Genomic DNA, 15,646 nt, shown 5'->3' with positions numbered 1-15,646 from the left:
GCTAGCCAGAAAATGAAATGCAGCTACTCAGTCCTTTCAGACAGGGCTCAGGATAAGGGGTGGTGTGCAACCAGGACAAACTGCCTAGACTACAGTCTGGAAGAGGGCCTGGGAGCCAAATATGAAGTCCTGTAAAGATTTTATGCTGATGCACCCTTTCAGGGAAACCCCATTTATTTCTACAAGTCAGAACATACTTTTGATGGTCCTTCTTGGAGGACCCATGTACCTGTCATCTGGGGAACCTTTCCTGTCCGTCACATGGCATCTCAAAGGTACCTCCTTCTTTCAATCCCTCTGGGACACAGCAAAGGGTCTCCATACGTGATCTCGCAATGAGGACACCTTCTTGGGGTAACTTGAGCAGATCCAGCTAAAAATCTGTCACATTGTCATTCCCCTTCTCTTAAGATTCTGGAAAGGAGCTCAGTTTCAAACAGCAACAACATGTTCAAGACAGAACAATGCACTCCAGATAGTATCTAGAAGGGCAGGGGGACATTATAACTCTGCCCGCCTCAGCTGAACACAATGGCCACAAGGACCTAGTATTGTGGGAGAGAAGCACCAGAACCAAGTGAACAGGATCTTGTTAGGGCTGAGGCTGATGTCTACCAGTTGGTCAGGTAGCAGCTGTTGAAAGAGGAAGTTCAGCAAGGCCAACATGGGGTTAATCCCAACAGGGAAACACACGGAGCCAAGGTTGGGTAAGGAAGAAAGACAGAAAGACAGGCACATCCGGTATTTTCCTTCCAGCGTATCACTCTTCCCTTGTGTCCCAAAGTGTCTCCTCCTACACTCCAACATCTAGGCCATTTGTTTGCTCCACAGCAGTTTACACCCAAAAGGTATAGTTAGGGAGGCAGATTATTTTCAGACCTGTTTTGAAATCTGGATATTCTGGTAGGTTGTCAGGTCCTCCCCCTCCACACCGCCCACCCTCTACCAGATGGGGGTGGGGGAAGGAGGAAAGGGTCGGGGAGCAAGAACTGCAATAGGCAAGAGGACTACACACTAGGTGAGGACTGGGTGTGGGGAATGAACCTAGATGCCAGGCTGGCTTCCTGGGTCTAAGCTCCAGCCATGATGAACCATGGTGACAAGGTAATATTTTAAAGCTATTAACTTGTGTTCTTCCTTTCTCTCTCTTCACCCTTCTCCATCCAATGTTTTCCTTTCTCTCTCTCTCTCTCCCTCAAACAAAAATCAGAAATATCATGAAGTCTCCCAGCTTTGGTTTCCAAAACTCTAACCCCAGTAAGATTAAGTGAAATACTCCTGAGTGAAACATCAAAAAAAAAAAAGGTGCATGGCTATTAAAAGTGCATTTGCCTCAACAACCAGTGGTTTCATAAAGTGGAGTTTCTTTTTTTCTCACACAGCAGGAAGTCCCGAGGTAGGGGTTTGTTCTTTGGGTTCAGTGGCTCTTTGAGTTCCTCAGCTCTGAGTTTTCTCTGCCTTCCCGTGTGGTGGCAGTAGGCCCCCTAATGTCCCATCCTCCTACAACCATTTCAACAGGGCAAGCAAGTTGGGTGCAACAAATTCTGTCAATGCCACGCCCTTACCCCCTTGGCATGTACTATGTTCATGGATGCTGGCCCAGCTTCAAACTGCTAGCAACCTACCCTCGACACACCCCTTGCTGAGGGTCCTCTGGTCCCTGGAACCTCTGTGAATGGCTCTCAAGCCATAGCTCATGGGAACGACTGAGTAATTCCTGCTCTTTGCCCTTGGGAAGGGGGGCTCACTTTGAAGACATGTTCTACATTGCTTCCCAGTGGGATTATGCCTCAGTTACCCATACGGGAACTTGCTTTGATAACTCATTTTTTATTGGCTTCTCGCCTTTCCTAGTGTCCCTTCCCCACTCCCCTACCAATGTTTCCTAGGAATGTCTCCCAAACTCCTGATGCTCAAATGCTTGTTTAGGAGTTGGCTTCTGAGGGAGTTCAAACTAGGATAAGAGGTGAGTGAGGACAGCACCTGAAGCTCTCTCTTCCTGCTGCCCTGGCCTGGGACTGGAGAGGTGGGATTCCTCCCTCCCCTACCAAGCCCTCTGCAGACACCCCTTATGCCTATTAGCCCAAAGTAGGTCACCTGGGCTCCCCTGTCTGGGAGGTCCCAGAGCCCGCACCTAATAGAAGGTGGGTGAGGGATTACAGCAGGGCTGGGCCTTGGCTGTTGCCAATATATCTGTTTGGATTCAGCTCAATGACAAGAAACTGGAAACTCCAAACAACAGTGGTTTATTTTTTACTTTTATTTTTTTTTTAAGATTTTATTTATTTATTCATGAGAGACACAGAGGGAGAGGCAGGGACATAGGCAGAGGGAGAAGCAGTCTGGGACTTGATCCCAGGACCCCAGGATCAGGACCTTAGCAAAAGGCAGATGCTCAACTACTGAGCCACCCAGACACCCCCACAACAGTGGTTTAAACAAGGTAGAAATGTATTTCTCTCTCACACACATAAAAACAGAGAGGCAGTGGCTGCCTGTTGGTTAAGGGGCCCGGTTTACTTGTTGCTCCACCAGGCGTGGCTTCCAATCTCAACATCACCACGTGGTTTTCTGCCGCAGGCACTGTCCTCTCAGAGGCATTCTTTCCTGTAATCCTCTTAATCCTGTGAGGTAAGAGCTGTTTTTCCCTCTGTTTTACAGGGGAGGACGTGGAGATAGGGAGAGGTTAAGTTACTTGCCTGCTACGAGGTGGCGTTCTGTATCCAAAGTTTATGCTTTGAAGCCATATTTTTAAGATAACATCTTCCTACCCAGGAACATGTTTATCTCTGCATTTATTTAAGTCTTCTTTAATTCCTTGTATGTCTTTTATTAAACCTATTACTGGGCTATCTATTTTGCTGAGGTTAATGGCATCATTTTGGAAATGAAGTTTTCTTGGTGGTTGGAGTATCTAACTCAAATTCATTTCTATTTATTTAATTTTTTTAAAAAAAATTTATTTACTCGTGAGATACACAAAGAGAGGGGCAGAGACACAGGCAGAGGGAGAAGCAGGCTCCATGCAGGAAACCTGTGGGGGACTCGATCCCAGGACTCCAAGATGACACCCTGAGCTGAAGGCAGATGCTTAACCGCTGAGCCACCCAGGTGTCCCAAATTCACTCTTTTGCATATTGACTTGTTGTCCAGCCGTCTTACTAAACATATTATAATTTGTCTGAAGAATCTTGAGTTTTCTAGTACATGTTTGTATCCTCTGAGTAACACCAGTTTTGTTTCTACCTTTTCTTTCTGAATGTCTGTCTGACTGTCCTCTCTCCTTCCTTACTCTCCCCTGCCTTCTTCCTTCCCTTCGTCCTTCTCTTACTGTGCTGGCTACAAGCCCTAAGCACAGAGGCGATAAGAGAGATTCTTTTTTTGTGGATACTGTTTGTCTGGTTAAAGAAATCTCTCTCCATTCCTGGTTTGCCAAGGGTTTTTTCACGAATGCTTTTTGTATGATTCTTGAGAATATATGATTTTTCTTTTTGAATCTATTCATGTAATGAATTGCATTTATAAAACAATGTTAGATGAAACTTGTATTTCAAAGAGAAACTGAACTTAACTTACAGTGTATTCTCTTTTCTACACATTGCTGGATTCACTTTACTTGTGTTTGGGATTTTGCACCTCTGCTCAGGCATAAGACTGTCATTTTTCCTTCTCGAACTGTCTATCTAGTTTATTTACCAAGGCTGAATGAATTGAGGAGTGTTTCTACCTTTTGTATTCCTTGGAAGTCTTTTATTAAACTTGAATTCTCTATTCCTTGAAAGCTTAGTAAAATTTTTCTGTAGGTATGGTGCTTTGTTTTATATTTTAGACATTGTCTATACTTCTTGTTTGTAAATAATTTCAGGTTATAAAAAAGTTGTAAGTACGCTACAAAGAGCTCCCATATATTCTCTACCCAGCTTTCTATCATATTCACCTTGTTATTCTCATTATTGTACAAACATATTTTTCTGACAACTTGAAAATATGTCGTAGATGTGAAGTTCTATTACTTCTTAGTATTTGAGCGTGTATTTCCTAAAAACAAAAGCATTCTCCTGCGGGATCATATACAACCAACAAAATAAATGAACAGATGCTGTGTTTTCATCTATCCACAGACCACATTCAGGTTTCACCGGCAGTCCCAATGATATCCTTTATTGCTCCAGAATCCAATCCAAGCTCAGGTTTCACCGGCAGTCCCAATGATATCCTTTATTGCTCCAGAATCCAATCCAATATACCTAGTTGTTATATCTCTTAATTTTTTTTTCAATCTGGAACAGTTTGTCTGTCTTTCGTGACCTTGACACTTTTTAAAAGAACAGTCCGGTTACTTTGTAGATTGTGCTGAAATTTGGATTTGCCTGATGATCCTTCATAATTAGATTCAAGCTGTGTGTTGTTGGCAGAAAAACATCCACAAGCAGATGCTGTGTTTTTCTCAATATAACATATCGGAAAGCACATAATGTCAATTTGTTCCATTACTGGTGACATTAACTTTTATCATTTATTAAGCTAATGTCTCCCATGTTTTCCCACTGTTAAGTTAACTAGTAAGTATTTTGTACTATCAGGTAGTGAGTAATCAATGCCTATTTCGGTGAAGAGATACTTTATATAAATATCTTGTTCTCCATTCCACTTTGACCCATCTGTTTTAGAATTTATTGATGATTCTTGTCTGAATCATTTGTTACTTTTACGGTGGTTGTCAGTTGGTGATTTTCTAATTCTGGCATTCTTTCCACATTTATTTGTTGGCATACTGCTAAAAGGCAGAGCTTTACTTTCTCTCCCATTTGTTTGTTCATTTATTTGTATCACAGTAAACTCGTGGATTTTTATTTTACTCAATAAGTTATCATCTGATGCAATGGCTTACGTAAATCAAAGTTAATTTAGAGCACAAATTATTCCGTATTTGCTATTAGGGAGCCTATTAATACTGGCTTCTATGGTCTGTTGACATGCCCCCATAATTCTTTGAGCACTTCATTGCTTTTTGGTGCAATAGGATGTTCCAGACCCATTTCTAGTTTCTCTACCCCAACCCTGGAATCAGTCATTTCTCACAGAGAATGGAGAGGACAGAACTTTCCAGTGACGATAGGCATGTCCTCTGTGCATTGTGTTCCTTTTCTTCCCAGAGAACAGAATTACTGACCAATTTCAATTCCTTGAAACATGGAATCAGGGGATGGATTGTGAGGGTGAAGGGTGTCAGACTGAAAATGTATTTGTTTAATACATGAAGTGGAGGCACACATTTGGTGGGAATGCAGATTGGTATGCCTTGGAGGTAAATAAACTTTTTTTTTTTTTAATTTTTTATTTATTTATGATAGTCACAGAGAGAGAGAGAGAGAGAGAGGCAGAGACACAGGCAGAGGGAGAAGCAGGCTCCATGCACCGGGAGCCCGATGTGGGATTCGATCCTGGGTCTCCAGGATCACGCCCTGGGACAAAGGCAGGCGCCAAACCGCTGCGCCACCCAGGGATCCCTGGAGGTAAATAAACTTTAAATCTATTAAACATTGAGATGCACATGCCCTTTGGTATAATAATTTCACAACTAGGAATATAATGTGGCTTCCACTTATGCAAAGGACTTACATCCAAAGATATTCATTGTAGCATTGTTTAGAAAGAGTCTAGATGTCCATTACTAGGGTATTGGTAGAGAAAGAAGTGGAGTATTGGCAGATAAAAAAGAATGAGTTCATTATAAACCAAAAAAGAATGACTTCTAAGGTGAATTTTTTAACCACTCGTTCAAAAGTTATACAGAAAAACTATCCCTATACTTGTATATCCCAGGAAGGACATACAAGAAATGGTAATAGTGGGCAGCTGTGGGTAAACCACTTGGGGCAGCCCTTAATGCTGATACACCACACCAGCTCAGGAGTCCAGTAGATGAAATCTGCTTAGCATCACCTGTGATAAGAAATAATGCACAGCCCTTTGGCCCATATCTCTGTGTTCAGAAAATTACACCCTACTACCATGAAAAGAATTTAGAACAGTATGATTAGATTAAGTAAACAGGGTGGGAAGCTAAACTGGGTCTGAATGCCAGCTCCACTGCTCATAAATTGGGCAACCTTGGGCAAGTTACTGAACTTCTCTGTGATACAATGTTGTCTAGAAATTGTAAACAGAACATATTCAGAGGGTTGTAGGAGATTTGAGTGAGTAAATCTACGTAGGAAATCTAGTTTCTGGAACATAGTAATCAATAAAAAAAAGTGAGCTATTGTCCTAGTATGGTTAGGCCCAGCGAGGAAAGGAAAGCAGTCTTTAACTCTGAAGATCTTAAGACAAGGATACTTACTTTTCACTGTATATACACTAGTAATTTATTATTATGGTTGTTGTTAATATATCATGAGCATGATTTCCTCCAGGGGAAAAAGAATGTTCTGCTGAGATGAAAGAAAGAAAAGAAAGAACGAAGAAAGAAAGAAAGAAAGAAAGAAAGAAAGAAAGAAAGAAAGAAAGAAAGAAAGAAAGAAAGAAAGAAAGAAAGAAAGAAAGAAAAAGAAAAGAAAAAATCCAGTTCTGGTAGATCCAGATTAGCTCCCCAGCTCCACCCTAAGGTTCACTGTGGCAAATCATTCATTCGTGAGCATTAGGGTCAAGTTCCCCCTCCCCTCCATAGAACTGGTTAAACGCACCCAAATTTATCTTGCGTGTCACCTCCTTTTTAAAATTCTGTGTGAAAGTGCAATGTAAGTGATTAAATTTGACCTTTCTTAGTTATAACTACATCTGGCCACAGGGTTCGGAGATTTCATCCAGATGATCTTAATTGGATTTTGACTGCCCTGCACACTGCAATCCCATCTTCACAGCCCGCTTCAGACCTCAGCACTTCTCACCTGGTCTCCCTGTCTCTAGGCCTCTTTCCTCAACTCCATCCCTCACACTGATGAGCAAAATCCTTTCCACTCAAAAGTTTCATTGGCTTTCTCAACTGCATATAGAATTAAGTACTAATTAAAAGCAAAATAAAATAAATTGGGTTTTTGTTTGTTGCACTGGTAAGAATTAAAAAAGGAAAAAAGTGCCCATTTGGGTATTGATATTGAGAAACAAAAATTCTTGGACACTGTTAGTGAGATTAACCATCGCTTCCGGGGATAAATTGGGGAATATGGATCAGCATTTTAACATGCATGTCCTTTGCCTCAGCATCTCCCCTTCCGGGAATATAACTCAAAATAATTTAAGTACACAAAGACAGTTTTATGAGGCTTGAATGTAGTTTTAAATGGTAATGAAGGAGGATTGGTGACTTATTTATGATGTATTATGTAACAGAATACTATGCACCCATTAAAATGATTATACAGACATTTTTTGATGTGGAAAAATATCTAGTGTATAAAACAACGTGTGGCACATGGTAGATATTTGACAAATATTTATTGAATGAATGACTGTTTATAATAAGTAAAAAAGGTTAAAAAATGTATACATGCTATTTTTTGTTTTTAAAAAAATATGTGTATCTCTATGTTATATTAAATATATACATTAATCTGTCTCTCTTTTCTATCCATCTATTATCTCTGTCTATCTCGGCCTTACTACTGAAAATACCCTGGAAATATAGTGACAAATCAGTGGAGAATATTGTTGGGAGAAAGATTTTAGTTGTTGTTGTTTTTAAAGATTTTATTTTTTTATTTTTATTTTTTTAAGATTTTATTTATTTGAGATAGAGCACAAGCATGAGCAGGGATGGGGGGATGAGAGGCAGAGGGAGAGAGAGAAGCAAGCTCCCCACTGAGCAGGGAGCCTGACGGGACTCAATCCCAGGACCCCAGGATCATGACTTGCACTAAAGGCAGACACTTAACCGACTGAGCCACCTAGGTGTCCCTAAAGATTTTATTTTTAAGTAATCTCTATACCCAACATGGAGCTCAAAACCACGATACCAAGATCAAGAGTTGTGTGCTCTACCAGCTGAGCCAGCCTGTTGCCCTGAGAACAAGGTTTTCCCTTTCTACTGATTGGACTTTGATACGGCTTATGGCTTTTAAGTAACTGTGCATTAATTTTTAACTTATTTCAGTGGTGAAAAAACAAAACCATAGTTTGTGGAATTTATGAATAAATAGGACTTCATTTAGATGACAGAAGCATAAATTCCTATTATCTGTACGCAGATTAAGTTGACATTGTGTTTCAAAATTCTTAAAAACGTACGTACCACCAGACAAGAAAAATACTTTTTTCAACAGAAGAGGAAAATACTTTTAAGATTCAAAAAACAAAAGAGCCAGTGTAGAGTCTCTGCAGAGAAAGGAGAGAGAGATTTAAATTCTACTCCTAGATGGAAGGGCCTCGAAAAAAATAGTAAGTTTAATTATATAGAAGAATTTAAAAAGTTATAATTCTTGCATAACTGAGTTTGTATTTAATATGATTGATTCTAAGATTTTAAAAGGAATGCATGAAAAAGATTGAAGAATATGTATCAAAATATTCACATAGTGAATTTTAAAAATTATCCATTTTATTTTATTTCTTTTCTAGAATGAATAAGAATTATCTTTGGACTTGAAAAAATAATAATTCGTTAGAAATGCTTCTGAGCATGACTTTTCCTGTTTTGCTTTTAATAACATACTGTAATTACGTCAGTGAAAAAAAATTGACAATGATTTCCATAGAATGTGTTATGCTTTCATTGTTCTTTATTCAGTCACATGGCGATGAGGAGAGATGTCGGGTGGATGAAGGCCAAACCTGGAGGTGACTCAGAGCCCTAGAGTAAATTCTGATCTGACTTTCGTCACTCGTCACCCTTTTACTGTGTCCCTTGGAGCCACTTCCAGAAGGATTTACAACAATGACCTGGTAAGGCCTCCCAGTGTTCAGAATAGTGCCCTAAATCCAGCTTTCAAAATCTTTTGCATGCAGGTTCTCATGTCTTTCTCAGAGTATTATATATTCTGAAAACAGTAAAGTATTTAATTTACAGACGATGACATCAAGGGGATAGATTAAAAGTTGACCAAAGTCACTCAGGTGAGTTGTGAGACAATAGAGATCCAAATCCGGAATTTCCAGGCCCTGGGACACTCATCACTACAGGACAAATACACAAGCCACAGTAGTTTGTGGAGTGTCTCCGGTGATGAGGCATCTTGACAGGTGCTTGTTTCATGGGGTTCTTAATTTCCCCACAACCATGAAAGTCTGAGGGAGAATTATTATTGCCATTAAATGGATGATAAATGCAAGGCACCAAAAGCATTGGTGACTTCCTCATAGGCCATAGTTGGTGAAGGGCAGATCTCAGGTATATACCTAGGACTTCAGGTTTTATGTCAAATGTTTTTGAACGGATTTTGGAAAACCTCTGAACATTAACATTATTCTTAAAATGATATCAACTGAAAGTCAGAATGGCAGTTCCCTCTGGGGTGGGAGTGAGGATTGACTGGAAATGGGCATGATGAACTCTTTAAGAAGGAAGTGTTCTCTATCTGGATCTGGATGCTAGTCCTATAGGTATATACGTATGCAAAAAGTCATTGAATTGTATACTTAAGATTTATTCATTTTCTCATCTGTAAAGTATATCTCAATAAGGTACTGTAAAAAATACCACTCATTGTCCTACCCGGATGCAACTATGTGATGGGTTCTTTTCTGCCTGTTTTGAAAACACTTTTCCATGTTGTTTCATAATGTGCATGTTTGTCACTTTAAAATGATGATGTTGACGTAGAAATATTTTCTTTTTACTTTCACTTTGATTGTTCTTTTTTTTTTCCACTTTGATTCTTAGAGCCCTTCTGCAAGGTAGGAGGCCCAGCATTGTTTTCCTCATTTAGTAAATAAAGGGAAATAAGACTAAGAAATTGACTAATTTTATTTTTTTTATTTTTTTATTTTTAAAAGGAGCTTTTATTTTTTTTAATTTATTTATTTATTAGCGCACACAAAAGCATGAGCTGAGGGCTGAGGGGAGGGGTAGAGGGAGAGGGATAAGTAGGCTCCCCATAGAGCAGGAAGCCCAACACAGGGCTCGATCCCAGGACCCTGGGATCATGATCTGAACCAAAGGCAGATGCTTAACTGACTGAGCCACTCAGGTGCCCCAGAAATTAACTAATTTTACTCAACTTGTGATTTGTTTTCAATCTGTTTCCAAAAAATATTAGAGGTGGCAGTTAAGGGGTTTGTCCAAAGCCATGAAGAAGTAGGGACAGAACTAAGATGAGCTTTGGCTTTGGTACTCATTTCTCTGGGCCACAGGCTCCCATAGCTACCTTCCATCTGTGCATCTGACAGGGGTTTGTACTGGGGGCTCAGTTCAACTGTCTGCATGCCACCCGGACATCAAACTAGCTTCTGATTCTAAATTTAAGGAGAGAAGATAAGAAAAGAATATGCAACACAGTTGCATGTCTAAGATTCCGTCCACCTTTTCAAAATTACATAAGCTATACATTTTAATTGTGGAAGAATCAGGAATAGAGATTAGCCAAAAATTCAAATAATCATAAAAACAGCATTGCTCAGGGATGCCTGGGTGGCTCAGCGGTTGAGCCTCTGCCTTTGGCTCAGGGCGTGATCACGGGTTCAGGATCGAATCCTGCATCAGGCTCCCTGAGAGAAGCCTGCTTCTCCCTTTGCCTGTAGGTCTCTGTGTCTCTCATGAATAAATAAATGAAATCTTAAAAAAAAAAAAAAGCCTTAAAAAAAAAAAAAGCACTGCTCAGACATAACTACGGTTAATATTTTGGCATGCATCCTTTCAGACTTTTCTCTTTGTTGTTGTATATACTGTTTTATTTTCTTTAGCTTAGCAGCCTATCAGCAACATTGATCTGTATTTATAAACATCAATCTGTATCACCCTTTCAATGACTACACAGTTCTCATGATGTGACTACATATTTCTCATGATGTAACTGGCCCTCTATTTTGAGCAGTATAGATTGTTTCTAATTTTTCTCTATTACAAATAACGCTTCTTTTTAATACTCTTATATGTACATATTTTTCCTGTTCGATTATATTCTTAGAAGGCATTTCTAGAAATAGAATAGCCTGAATCAAAGTTCTAGTTTTGGGATGCCCGGGTGGCTCAGCGGTTTAGAGCCTGCCTTTGGTTCAGGGCATGATCCTGGAGACTGGGGATCGAGTCCCATGTCGGGCTCCCTGCATGGAGCCTGCTTCTGCCTCTGCCTGTGTCTCTGCCTCTCTCTGTGTCTCTTGGGAATAAATAAATAAGATTTAAAAAAAAAAAAGTTCTAGTTTAAATTTTTTTAACATTTTAAAATTACGCTAAACATATTATATCAATAAAGACAATTCATGAAATCAAGTCATTTAATTCCACCACTGTAACAAAATTTTCTGATTTTTCCTTTTTAAGTCTTTTCTTTCTTTTTTTTTTTTAATTTATTTATTTATGATAGTCACACAGAGAGAGAGAGAGAGGCAGAGGGAGAAGCAGGCTCCATGCACCGGAAGCCCGACATGGGATTCGATCCCGGGTCTCCAGGATCGCGCCCTGGGCCAAAGGCAGGCGCTAAACCGCTGCGCCACCCCGGGATCCCTTAAGTCTTTTCTATAAACATAAATGATTTATGTAGTTACAACATGCTTACCGTTTTGCCTTTTTTATTATAACTTTTTTTTTAAGTAATCTCTAATACTCAACATGAGGCTCATACTCATCACCCTGAGATGAAGACTCTCATGTTCTACTGACTCATCCAGCCAGGCGCTCTCCTGTTATAAGTTTATTATAACTTATTAGCATCTACTTTTTATAATTTTCATATTTCATAATTGTATGCTAGTTTATCACCCTTAAACACTATTTAACAATTCCTTATTGTTGGGCATTCAGATTGTTTTCAATTCTTCAATCTTATGGTATAAAAAAATATCTGGTGCATTAAGCTTTTTCTTTTTGAGAGTTATTTCCTTATGTGTAATTTCTCCAAAGTGATCTTACTGGGTTCAGTGACATTATTTTTAGATCATAATGCATTCTACTAAATAATCCAAAGAAATGAGCCCACTTTCCAAAATACCAACAGCGCTAACCCCATACCCTACCTGGCCGTCTTTTCACTGACATGCTTTGTTGTAAGGATTCTTCTCTGCCCCACCCTTGGTGGTGCCATATTATGGTATCCTACCCCTATTCTTTTTTTTTTTTAGGATGATGTGTAAATTTTTTTTAAAGATTGTATTTATTTATTCATGAGAGACACAGAGAGAGAGAGAGAGAGAGAGAGAGAGAGAGAGAGAGAGAGAGAGAGGCAGAGACACAGGCAGAGGGAGAAGCAGGCTCCATGCAGGGAGCCCGACATGGGACTCGATCCTGGGACTCCAGGACCACACCCCGGGCTGACGGCGGTGCTAAACCGCTAAGCCACCGGGGCTGCATTCCTACCCTTATTCTTATCACAAATCCAATCCCAAACTCAAAAATAGTCATGAACTCATATCTTGCCTCTATGGCCCCTACTTTGCAAAAAAGATAAAAATCATTTAAAAGTTTTCAAAATGCAGTCTTGACTAGGAGTGTAGTAGGTGTTATGTATTTGCTGATAGTTTATTTATATGGTAGTCTGCACACACCCCCTCACTTATCTGTGGAAGATACATTCTAAGACTCCTAGTAGATGCCTGAAACCATGGGTAGTACTGCACCCTAAATATATTATGTTTTTCCTATGTATACACATCTATGACAAAGTTTAATTTATAAATTAGGCACAGTAAGAGCTTAATAACCACAGTAATAAAATAGAACAAGTAAAATACTATGGTCTAAGTTATGTGAATATGGTTTTTCTCACAGAACATTAGGCCGTACTCTTCTTATGATGATGTGAAATGATAAAATGCCTCCATGATGAGGTGAAGTGAGGTGAATGACCAGGCACTGTGACGTAGCATCAGGCTACCATATACATCAGAAGGAGGATCATCAGCTTCCTGACCACAGCTGACCCTAGGTCACTGAAATCTCGGACAGCAAACCGCAGATAAGGGGGACTGTGGTATTATGGGTTTGGTTTGTCATAGACATCATTCTGTCGATTGTCTGTGTTTTGCCGTGGTGGTGGTTTACTGGGCAGAGAAATATGCCTTACTTTTTATTTTGTTTCTGTTTATTGTAAAAGTGATGTGTGCAATATAGAAGACACAGCAAAGCTAATATCCATCATTTAATAGTTTTATAGAAGTAGTTCAATAGATTATTGAGAGAGTCCCCAGTCTCCTGAAGACAGAGGAGAGGAGGTGCTCAAATGTTCTCTTTCTCCTCTTTCTCAACAGACATCCTCAACCTGCCCTAGTGTCATGGATTTAACGATAGTATACAGATGTTAATACTTCTTTAATAAAGGGATAAACACTATAGCAACCCTTTCGTGAGGTACCATTCCTCTTTAAAGGATTATTCACTGCCTTGATTTTCTCTCCTGGGTTTATGTATTTTTTTTCCCATATTGGTTGTCTCTCAGATTAGCAAAACTTATTTCTTCCAGTTTTCTTTTAAGATTTTATTTATTCATGAGAGACGCACAGAGGGAAGCAGAGACATAGGCAGAAGGAGAAGCAGGCTCCTCGCAGGGGGCCCGAGGCGGGACTCGATCCCGGGACCCCAGGATCACACCCTGAGCCGAAGGCAGATGCTCAACCACTGAGCCACCCAGGTGCCTCATCATGTCTTCCAGTTTTCTAAGAGTTATCTCTGTGAAAGACAAGGAAGACATTGGTATTAGGTATCTATCACTGCAGAATTAATTAGTCTAGGGCAGCCCTGGTGGTGCAGTGGTTTAGCACCGCCTTCAGCCCGGGGTATGATCCTGAAGACCCGGGATCAAGTCCCACATCAGGCTCCTGGCATGGAGCCTGCTTCTCCCTCTGCCTGTGTCTCTGCCCTCCTCTCTCTGTCTCTATGAATAAATAAATAAATAATTTTTTAAAAAAAGAATTAATTACTCCAAAATGTAGTACCTTAAGACAACAATGTTTATTATCTCATACGGTTTCTGAGAGTCACGCTTCCAGGAGTGGACAGACAGTGGTACCCAGAGTCTCTTGTGAGGTTGCCTTCAAGCTGTTGGCTAGAGTTGCAATCATCCTTGGGCTTGACCGTGGTTGGAGAACCTGCTTCCGAGTCTACTCATGAAGTTGTTGGCAGCCCTCAGTTCCTCACCAGCTTTACTTCTTCACCAGGTGGGCCTCTCTGTAGGAGTGCTCATTTTGTGGTAGTTTGCTTCCTTCCCCCAGGGCAAGTGATCTGAAGGTGGGGTGAGGTGGTGCAGAGTATCCAGACAGAAGTTACCATCTTTTACAAACTAATCTTGGAGGTGACATACCATCTTTTCTGCTGCATGCTTTCAATCACACTAGACCAAGGGGAGTACAAAGTGGAGGAAGACTACCTACGGGTGCGAATACCAGGAGGCAGAGTCACTGGGGGTATCTTGGAGGCTGGCAAGGACAGCATCTAACCACCACTTCCTGTCTCGTGCCTCCTGAAGGTCAATAGAAACAGGGGAATGTGGGCAGTCCGGGTGGCCCAGCGTTTTAGCGCCACCTTCAGCCCAGGGCGTGACCCTGGAGACCCGGGATCAAGTCCCACATTGGGCTCCCTGCATGGAGCCTGCTTCTCCCTCTGCCTGTCTCTCTCTCTCTCTCTCTTTGTCTCTCATGAATAAGTAAATAAAATCTTTAAAAAAAAAAAAAAGGATATGAGGTAAAACCTTAAAAAAAGAAAGAAAAGGGGGAACACAATTTTATTTTTAAACAATAAGCTTCCTACTCAGTCACTCTGGGAATTATGAACTTACCCATGGTTTGCCAAGCCCTGTGTGGTTTATAGAGGCACATATTGCTGGGAATGGAAGTTCCCTTGCTGTTTTGGTGATATTTAATTGGCATTTTGCCACATTTTTTGTTGCGCTTATCTGACCCGGGGACGTTGTCTACAACACACTGTTGGTATTAGTTACTTCATTATAGGTTTCTATTTCCCTTGGGCAGTAGCGGACATTATACATGTTCCTCTCTCTCTCTCTTTTTTAAAGATTTTATTTACTTATGAGAGACACACAGAGAGGTAGAGACACAGGCTCCATGCAGGGAGCCCAACGTGGGACTCGATCCTGCGTCTCCAGGATCATGCCCCGGGGCTGAAGGCGGCGCTAAACCGCTGAGCCACCCGGGCTGCCCTCCTCTAACTCTCTACTTATAAGATTACTGGTGTGGGTTTTGTTTTTGTTTTTACATTATATCTTTTTTTTTCCCCCTGAAGATAATGTCAGAAACACATTAACAAGCACTAACATTATTAATAATGACATCTTTTCATAGGGTATTTGTTTTACTGGGGCCTCAAATTCACACGCTCCAGCGTGTATTAGAAAAGAAATACACATAATATTGTGAGCATGTGCATGACTATCAAAATGCAGCTGTAGAATTTACTCTTAAATATTCCTGTGCCTAAATAACTGCTTCTATTAGGTAACCTACAGTGTGACTTAAAAATCTGTGGATGAAAAGTATTTTCAGTTAATATTTTATAAACGAGGATGAAAGAACATGGAAAATATTAACAGTTTTATTTGCACCTTGT

At 40.3% G+C, this 15,646-nt stretch overlaps 1 long non-coding RNA gene across 2 annotated transcripts; it reads left to right on the top strand.

Annotated features, from left to right (window-relative positions):
- The first annotated feature begins 2,459 nt into the window (after positions 1-2,459).
- On the top strand, positions 2,460-14,307 carry LOC112670879 (uncharacterized). Of its 2 annotated transcripts, none has more exons than XR_003143267.3 (3): positions 2,460-2,631; positions 8,726-8,880; positions 12,857-14,307. It is a non-coding gene; the product is annotated as an uncharacterized LOC112670879 (long non-coding RNA). The 2 variants fall into 2 exon arrangements; XR_003143268.2 differs by lacking the exon at positions 2,460-2,631 and adding an exon at positions 8,134-8,376.
- Positions 14,308-15,646: the final 1,339 nt, after the last annotated feature.

This window comes from Canis lupus, chromosome 14, assembly GCF_003254725.2.
Source record: "Canis lupus dingo isolate Sandy chromosome 14, ASM325472v2, whole genome shotgun sequence".
In the NCBI taxonomy this organism is placed as follows: Eukaryota; Metazoa; Chordata; class Mammalia; order Carnivora; family Canidae; genus Canis; species Canis lupus.
The sequence above is the reverse complement of the archived record's forward strand: the minus strand, read 5'-3'. Positions and strand labels throughout refer to the sequence as shown.